General features: G+C 46.7%; 1 long non-coding RNA gene across 1 annotated transcript; it reads left to right on the top strand.

The window, feature by feature from the left end:
- The first annotated feature begins 2,041 nt into the window (after positions 1–2,041).
- Positions 2,042–5,742, top strand: LOC118011100. Its single transcript, XR_004679410.1, has 2 exons — positions 2,042–2,231; positions 5,367–5,742. It is a non-coding gene; the product is annotated as an uncharacterized LOC118011100 (long non-coding RNA).
- The last annotated feature ends 2,476 nt before the right edge of the window (positions 5,743–8,218 follow it).

Genomic DNA, 8,218 nt, shown 5'->3' with positions numbered 1-8,218 from the left:
GCCTAGTGTTTCCTGAATAGGGCTCTAGGGGTTCGGACCACTTCTGAGACCGAGAACCCAGGCTCAGAGAGCACTGTGGGAGCCTCAACTAGTCATAGGACTCAAGCAAAGCAAATCTCGAAGGCCAGCAATAGGTACTGATACTGGGTGAAGGGACTCTGGGATAAAGCAGACTTCTGGGGCATAGGAAGCCCAGGGGCTGGCCTGAGGGGCAGCTGGGATGCCCAAGAAAGAGCATGAAAAAAATCAGAGCAAGCTCAAGTGTACTGAAGACAGACTTGGAACAGGGAAGTCCAAAGTTGTAGGTAGAGGAGATCACCAGCAAGTCCAGGTAACCACAGGTACTTGAAACACCACAGGGTGGTGGGCTTAGCCAGGATGGATCTATTTCTATCTCTCTCTATCTCTATCATCTCTCTCTCTCTCTCTCTCTATATATATATGACTTAGCTCTTGTTGTGTAACAAACCATCCCAAAACTTAATGGCGTAAAGCATTAACTATTTATTATTTCTCATGGGTCTGTAGGTTCGCTGGGCTCAGCTAATTTTGGCTGGGCACACTCATGCTTTTGTGATCCGTTGCTGCATTGGCTGGGAACTGGCTGGTGTAGAATGGCCTTCCAGCAGACCAGTCCAGGCTTGTTCACATAGTGATTGCAGGGGTCCAGGAAAGCAAGTGAAAATATGCAAGGCCTCATGGAGTCATGACTTGGAACTGATAAACTGTCACTTCCACCACACTCTTTTGGACAAACAAGTCTCAAGGCTAAGCCTTGCTTAAAGGGGTTTGGAAATAGACTCTGCCCCTTCATGGGAGGAGCTACAAAGTCACATTGATGGGAGGGGGGAGAAATGGGACCACTTCTGCCATTAATCTACCACACCATCCATTTACAAAAGACAGAAACCTGGGTGTCATCGTGACGCCTCCTTTTTACTTCTCCAACATGCGCTACATCACCGAGGCAATTCAATTTCACCTCTAAAGCTCCATTCAGCTTCTCCCACAGCCACCACCCCAACCTGAGGAGCCCTAACTGGGCTGTCGGTCTAACTGGTTTACTCACATTTTGTCCTCACTGTGCTTGGATTTCTTCAAAGTGCAAGTCAGATCAAATCAAGATCCTATCACCTTTCCTTGCCCCAACCCTCCAAAGACCCTGCATCGGTCAGGTCAGAGCTGTAAGCAGCAGCCACGGGCTGTGACTAGAGGAGAAAAGAAGCCTAATCAAAGGGTATCGGTTAGCTCACAGGACCCCTGGACAACTAGACCCAGAGATCACACAGGCACAAGGGGTGGGGGCTGGGTAGCCAGCACCACCATCAAAACCACACTGCTGGAGCATCTGGTGGTGGGGGGTGTCACATCATTTGCTACAGACTCAAAGACCTGGGTGGAAACACCTTCTCGGCTAAAGCCCCCAGTTTTGGAAATGAGAGTGAAAAAAATCTCATGTAATTTCTGTGCTGACCCAGTCAGTGGGGATTTCCTCAGTCACAGGCAGGAGATTGAGATGCTGGACATTCGTTTTCTCAAACTTTAGGGTGCTTAGCGGGCTCCCGAAGCCACCAGGGGCTGGCTGGGTGGGTATCTTAGCTGGTATGCGGTATTCCTGCTGTAGTAAGCATTTTTTTAGTTAAGAGTCACAAACCCCCTTTGGTTTAACTGATAAAGTGGTGAGGATGGGACTTTTTTTTTTTTCCCCCCAAAGGCATAAAGAGGAAAAAGTTAGCCTGGTCCTCTGGAGAAAAAGAAATAGGTCAAAAGCTAAAAGTATGACCTAATCCCTCTGTAGTCAGGCAGGAAATAGGAGACGGGCAAATGTTGTGCAAGAGAGATTCCCCTGGGCTTGGCAAGAGGATCCATTGCGGGAGGCCGGGCCTCAGGACCCATTAGACTCTCACACTTTGTCCAGCTGCTATGAAAACTCTCTCCCAGTGTCTGCGTCCGCAGGAGGATAGGCTCCCCTGTTCCTACCCTGGAAAGAGCGAGAGAGGCTGGAAGGGGACAGGAGTAAACCGGAGAGGGGACTTAAGTGGCTGCTTGTTGGTACCTCCCCCAGATCCCTTTACAGGCTGGTGCACCCCCCGCAGCCGCTGGGTCACCGCGGCCTTCTTCGCTAGAGAATTAGCGCAAACGGAGCTCAGCGCTTGGTAGGCTGTGTCCCCACCCCCAGCAGCCCGCAGCCAATGGCTGACTGAGACGTACAAGCCCCGCCCCTTCTCCAGGTGAGTCTTACCGCCGAGGCTAGACTCACTCCAGCCCAAACCGCGCTGTGCTTAGCGGGGGGGTGGGGGGTGGGGGTGGGGGTGGCAGAGGTCCTTCCCACCGTGGATAGGAGGGCAAGGGGAGCAGTTGACGGACTCCTGGGGCCTCCCCTTCCCTCGGCCCCTGCCTACCCAGCCCAGCCCAAAGTTGGGCCTCTTCGCCTCTCTGTATTCCTCTTCTTCCCCGGGCTGGGAGCCAGAGAAAGGATGGCAGCCCGGCCGTTGGCTCTCTTTTGCCCCCTCGTGGATCTAGTGAGAACTTTGGTGACTCCCAAATCGTGTCCCGTGTCCACCGCCCCCCCCCCCCCCCCCCCCCCCCCCCCCGCCTACTTGTTTTTCTAAAAGTGGAACATTGGGACCGAGGAGAGCTCGGATTGGGGTTGGGTAAACACTTGTAGCTGGCAAAGTTGAGGGTAGTTTTCCCAGCAAAGGACTTGGTAGGTTTTTTGGGGGAATGCATAGTAATTTGGCTCAGAAAACCTTGGGGTTCATGAGGGCCAGACATGGAAGCCGGGGGGGGGGTGGGGTGGGTAAGGAGCTGATTGATTCTGTGAGTGATTTCTGTGGCCTTCAGCCAGGGATCACCTCTTTGGGTCACAGATTCTTCTTCTTCTTTTTTTTTTTTTAAGATTTTATTTATTTATTTGACAGAGAGAGACACAGGAGAGAGGGAACACAAGCAGGGGGAGTGGGAAAGGGAGAAGCAGGCTCCCCGCTGAGCAGGGAGCCCGATATGGGGCTCGATCCCAGGACCCTGGGATCATGACCCGAACGGAAGGCAGACGCTTAACGACTGAGCCACCCAGGCGCCCTGGGTCACACATTCTTCTTATGGCAAGTGGAGAGAATCAGACCAGCTCCTGTATCTGAGGTCGTTGGTGGATTTAGTGTACTTACAGATTTTTTTTTTTAAAGATTGATTTATTTTAGAGAGAGCGCATGTGCATGAATGGGGGGAGAGGCAGAAGGAGAGAATCTTCAAGCTCACTCCCCGCTGAGTGTGGATCCCCTCCGGGCTGGATCTCATCACCCTGAGATCATGACCTGGGCGGAAATCAAGAGTCTGAGCTTAACTGACTGAGCTACCCAGGCATCCCAGTGTAATGACAGATTTGGGAGAGCTTTGGTGTCTCAAGCCACACCGATCTTGTTGCCTATGAATTTCCATCATATGTCCCGTCTTAGCTATGTAACTTTCTATGGGATTATCTATTTTATTTCTTCCATGTACTGCAACCTCTTCCTACTGGTCTTCCAGCTTCCACATTGCACATTGCAACTAGAATTCTCTTAACATCATGTGGGTATGACACAAAAGCCTTCAAGACTTTCCCATTGCACCTAAAGTCCCAATTATGTTCTGTGGCCCCCTCAAACCCTTCAGGATCTGGAGTTTGCCTCTTTCTTCAGCCTCACCCTTATACTCTCTTCATTGCTTCCTCTGGCCCCATGCCTTCCTTCAGTTCCTTCACCAGCTCTTTTCCATCTCAGAGTGTTTTCACCTGCTAGTCCCTCTGCCTGGAAAATCCTTTGCTCACGTGTGTGTGTGTGTGTGTGTGTGTGTGTGTGTGAGACCAGCTCCTTTTCAGTTCTTTATAGCTTAGTTTAACTATCATATCACAAAGGAGCTATACCCAGTTTCCCTCTATTTGTTTATTTCCTTCATAGTAATTACCACATTATCTTGGCTTTACATTAATGTAAGACATGGATAGTCTTACATTATCTTGTTTACATGTTGACCCTTTCCCCCCTCTCTCCTTTAAAATGAGTCTTCCCGGGCTGCCTGCATGGCTCAATCAGTTAAGTGTCTACCTTGGGCTCAGGTCATGATCTCAGGGTTCTGGGATCGTGCTCTGTATCAGGCTCCCTGCTCAGCAGGGAGTCTGCTTCTCCCTCTGCTCATACTCTCTCTAGCTCTCTCTCTCCAGCCCGGAGGGGATCCACACTCAGCGGGGAGTGAGCTTGAAGATTCTCTCCTTCTGCCTCTCCCCCCATTCATGCACATGCACTCTCTCTAAAATAAATCAGTCTTCAAAAAAAAAAATCTGTAAGTACACTAAATCCACCAACGACCTCAGATACAGGAGCTGGTCTGATTCTCTCCACTTGCCATAAGAAGAATGTGTGACCCAGGGCGCCTGGGTGGCTCAGTCGTTAAGAAGAAATAAAATCTTGGAACACTTCATCTAAAACTAATGTTGTAATGTGTGGGGATTAACATAAGAATAAAAAAAAAGTAAAAAAAAAAAAAAAGAAGAAATAAAATCTTTAAAAATAAATAAATAAAATGAGTCTTCCCACCCCAAGGGCATTATTTACTGTTGTAATCCCTAATGCCTAAAATAGTGCCTACTATTCTTCCAACACTAGTTAGGAATATGTTTGGCTGCAAGTAAGAACAACAAAATATGACAGTGAACTTAATAAATAGGGGCTTATTTTAACCACCTAAGAAGAAATCCAAAGGCAAGCTGATTGCTGGTATTGTTTTAGTGACCCAAAATACCATTGGGCACCCAGGCTCTTTCCATACTTCTGTTTCATTATCCTTAGCACGTTGATGTTTCTCCCCTCATTTGTTACAAGATGACTATCCAGATGTAGGCATCACATCTACATGTAAGCTGGGGAGACACAAAGAAGGTGCTAATCATGTCTCCTTCTAGGGGAGCGAAAGTTTTCCTAGGACTCCCTAAGCAGATTTCCCTTCACATCTCATCACCCATAACTGGGTCACTGGTTCTAGCTTCGAGGGAGGCTGGAAAATGGATCATCTGATACTTAACTTTATATGTCAACTTGACTGGGCCATGGGGTACCCAGATATTTTGGTCAAATATTATTCTAGGTGCTTCTGTGAGGGTTTTTTTTTTTGGATGAGATTAACATTTAAATTGGTTGAAATAGAAAAAAAATAGAAAAAGATAAAAAAAAATTTCGTTGACTCAGTGGAACACATTGCCCTCCCTAATATAGGTTTCACTCTGTTGAAGATCTGAATAGAACAGAAAGGCTAACTCTCTCCCAAGTAAGAGAGAGCTCTTCCTAGCTGACTGCTTTCCAACTGGGACATTGACCTTTTCCTGCTTTCAGGTTTGAACCGAGACATCAGCTCGTCTTGGGTCTGGAGCCTGCCAGCCTTTGGATGGGAACCACACCAGCACAATCCTGGTTATCAGGCCTTTGGACTCGGACTAGAACAAAACCACCGGCTCTCTTGGATCTCCAGCTTGCTGACTCACCCTGTAGTACTTGGGACTTGCTTTCTTCCGTAATCACATGAGCCAATTCCTTATAATCAATCAATCAGTCAATCCTATTGGTTCTATTTCCATGGAGAACCCTAATACAGAATAATATTGTTATAATTGGTTCAAAGTGCTGTACTACAGAAGTATAATAATATGAGTCATTTGTATAATTCTAAGTCTTCTAGTAGCCACGTTAAAAACATAAAGAGATGAAATAACTTGTGATAATATATTTTATTTAACCCAAGATATTCAAAACATTATTACTGTGACATGAAATCAATATACAAATTAATGAGTTATTTTACAATTTGGGGGCACTAAATCTTCAAAATCTGCTGTACAGTTTATACTTATAACAAATCTCAATTCAGACCAGCCACATTTCAAGTGCCCAATAGCTGCCTATGGCTGGGCTCTACCATATTGGCCAGTGTAGGTGTAGATTATCAAGATACCTTACTTGTATTCAGAATATATAAAGAACTCTTAAAAGTCAATAATAAGAAAACCAACAACTCAACAAACTATGGGAAAAGATTTGAACTGACCATCAAAGAAGGGATACAGATAGCAAATAAATGCACAAAAGGATGTTCGACATTCAACCTAGCTAGTCATCAGGGAAATGTAAATTAAACCACGGTGAAATCTTGCTACACACCTACTAGAATAAATGAAATAAAGAGAAAGACCACAACAAGTGTCGCTGAGGGTGAGGGTCAACTGGAACTCTCACTCAGTACTGTTGGGAATGAAAGTGGTACAGCCATTTTGAAAAAGAGTTTGGCATTCCTTAAAAAGTAAACATACACCTATCATGACCAAGCCATTTCATTTACCCGAGAGAAAGAAAATGTTCATACAAAGACTGTACGTGAGGGTTCATAGCAACTTTGTTTGTAATAGTCAAAAATTGTAAACAACCCAAATATTCATCAACAGATGAATGGGTAAAGAAATTAAGGTAGGAAACACTGCGTAGGAATAAAAGTAAATCATTGATACCTGCAACAACATAGATGAGTCTCAGAATAATTATGCTGGGTGAAAGAAGTCATTAAGAAGGGCATTGTGGGGGCGCCTGGGTGGCTCAGTCGGTTGAGCATCTACCTTTGGCTCGCATCATGATCCCGGGGTCCTGGAATTGAGCCCCGTATCGGGCTCCCTGCTCAGCGGGGAGCCTGCTTCTCCCTCTCCTTCTGCCCCTCCCCCTGCTTTTGTTCTCTCTCTTTCTCAAATAAATAAAATCTTAAAAAAAAAAAAAGGACATTGTAGGTGAGTTCCAAGGTGGCAGGGCTATGTTAGGTGAAGAAGGAGGTAAAGCATGTGTTTTGAAGGAACAGCCTTGGGTCTCTACCATGGGGGGGCGGCCATGGTGTCTTCTCCCTTTAAGGCTCATAGGGTTCAGCGGAGCCATCGCTTTTTAGAAGTGTGAATCTCAGCAGGCCCCACGATGACTGCTTCCTGCCACGTGGGGGCATCAGTCACACACCTGATGGTCACAGAGTAAGAGTCGTTCCTCTGAGCCTGGCATCAGTCATGGCTTATGCTGAAATTGAAACACGATGCAATGAGACATATAGGTAGGTCCATGCCACGTTAAGGAGGGCTCCTATATAACACTCCTGTTCCTAAATGCCAACTATTGAAAATTCCAACGTTGGCTGGAAAAGTCTATTATTGATGCTCAGTAGGATTCAGCAAATGCAGGACAAAGCAGCACATCTCAAAACACAAGCAGGGAGCCGAACCAGTTGATAAGCCAAAGCAAGAGAAAAGAGAGACCTCCAGTGGTTGTGGTCATCCCCTAAACACCCACTTGGTGTGCCAGTTGTTGGGGTCCATCCTGCCTCTCAGGCGAGACAGCAGGTGTTGAAGTATTGCGGGGTGGTGTGTCATGATGGGTGCAACTGGCTTTGAAAAGCTGCTTCCCAAAGGCATGGGGAGCCATCAAGGGCTTTAGACAGAGCATGGACAATATTGATTTGGGCCAGAGAAAAGTCCCTGGGGTGAAGGGGGCTGGTATGCTGCAGTGGGGAAGAAGGGATGGAAGTGGGAGGAGCGTGGCAAGGAGATGGGTTTTAGGTGACAATCTTAATAGTCCAATGAGAGTTGCAAAAATGTCCACTCTGTAGTTGGGGGAGGGGATGAGGGCAAGGGAGCATAGTGCCTCGTGGCTTGGAAAGAAAAGAACATGGCTGGGAGCCAGACTACTTGGGCTCAGGTAGCTGTTGGCACATTAATTAACCTTGGTGTGCCTCAGTTTCCTTATCTGTACAATGAAAGTGCATTAGTCTGCAAGGGCTGCCATAACAAAGTATCACAAGCTGGTTGGCTTAGACAACAGAAATTTATTTTCTCGCAGTTCTGGGTCTGAGATTAAGGTTTTGGCAGGCTTGGCTTCTTCCCAGGCCTCTGCTTGGCTTGTAGATGGTCCTCCCTCCATCTGTGACCGTATTCTAATTTCCTCCTCTTATAAGGATACCAGTTACACTGGCTTCGGGCCCACTCAAATGACCTCATTCTAACTTAGTTACGTCTTTAAAGACATATCTCCAAATGCAGCCACACGGTGAGGTTTTGGCAGTTAGGACATCAAATATGAATTTTGGGGGGCTACAACTCAACCCATACAGGAGACTAATGAGAGAATTTACTTCACAGATTTGTGAGGATTAATTGAACTAGGAC

Source organism: Mirounga leonina, unplaced genomic scaffold (assembly GCF_011800145.1).
Source record: "Mirounga leonina isolate KUSES-001 unplaced genomic scaffold, KU_Mleo_1.0 Mir_150, whole genome shotgun sequence".
Taxonomy (NCBI): Eukaryota; Metazoa; Chordata; class Mammalia; order Carnivora; family Phocidae; genus Mirounga; species Mirounga leonina.
This window is presented reverse-complemented; position numbering and strand designations above follow the sequence as displayed.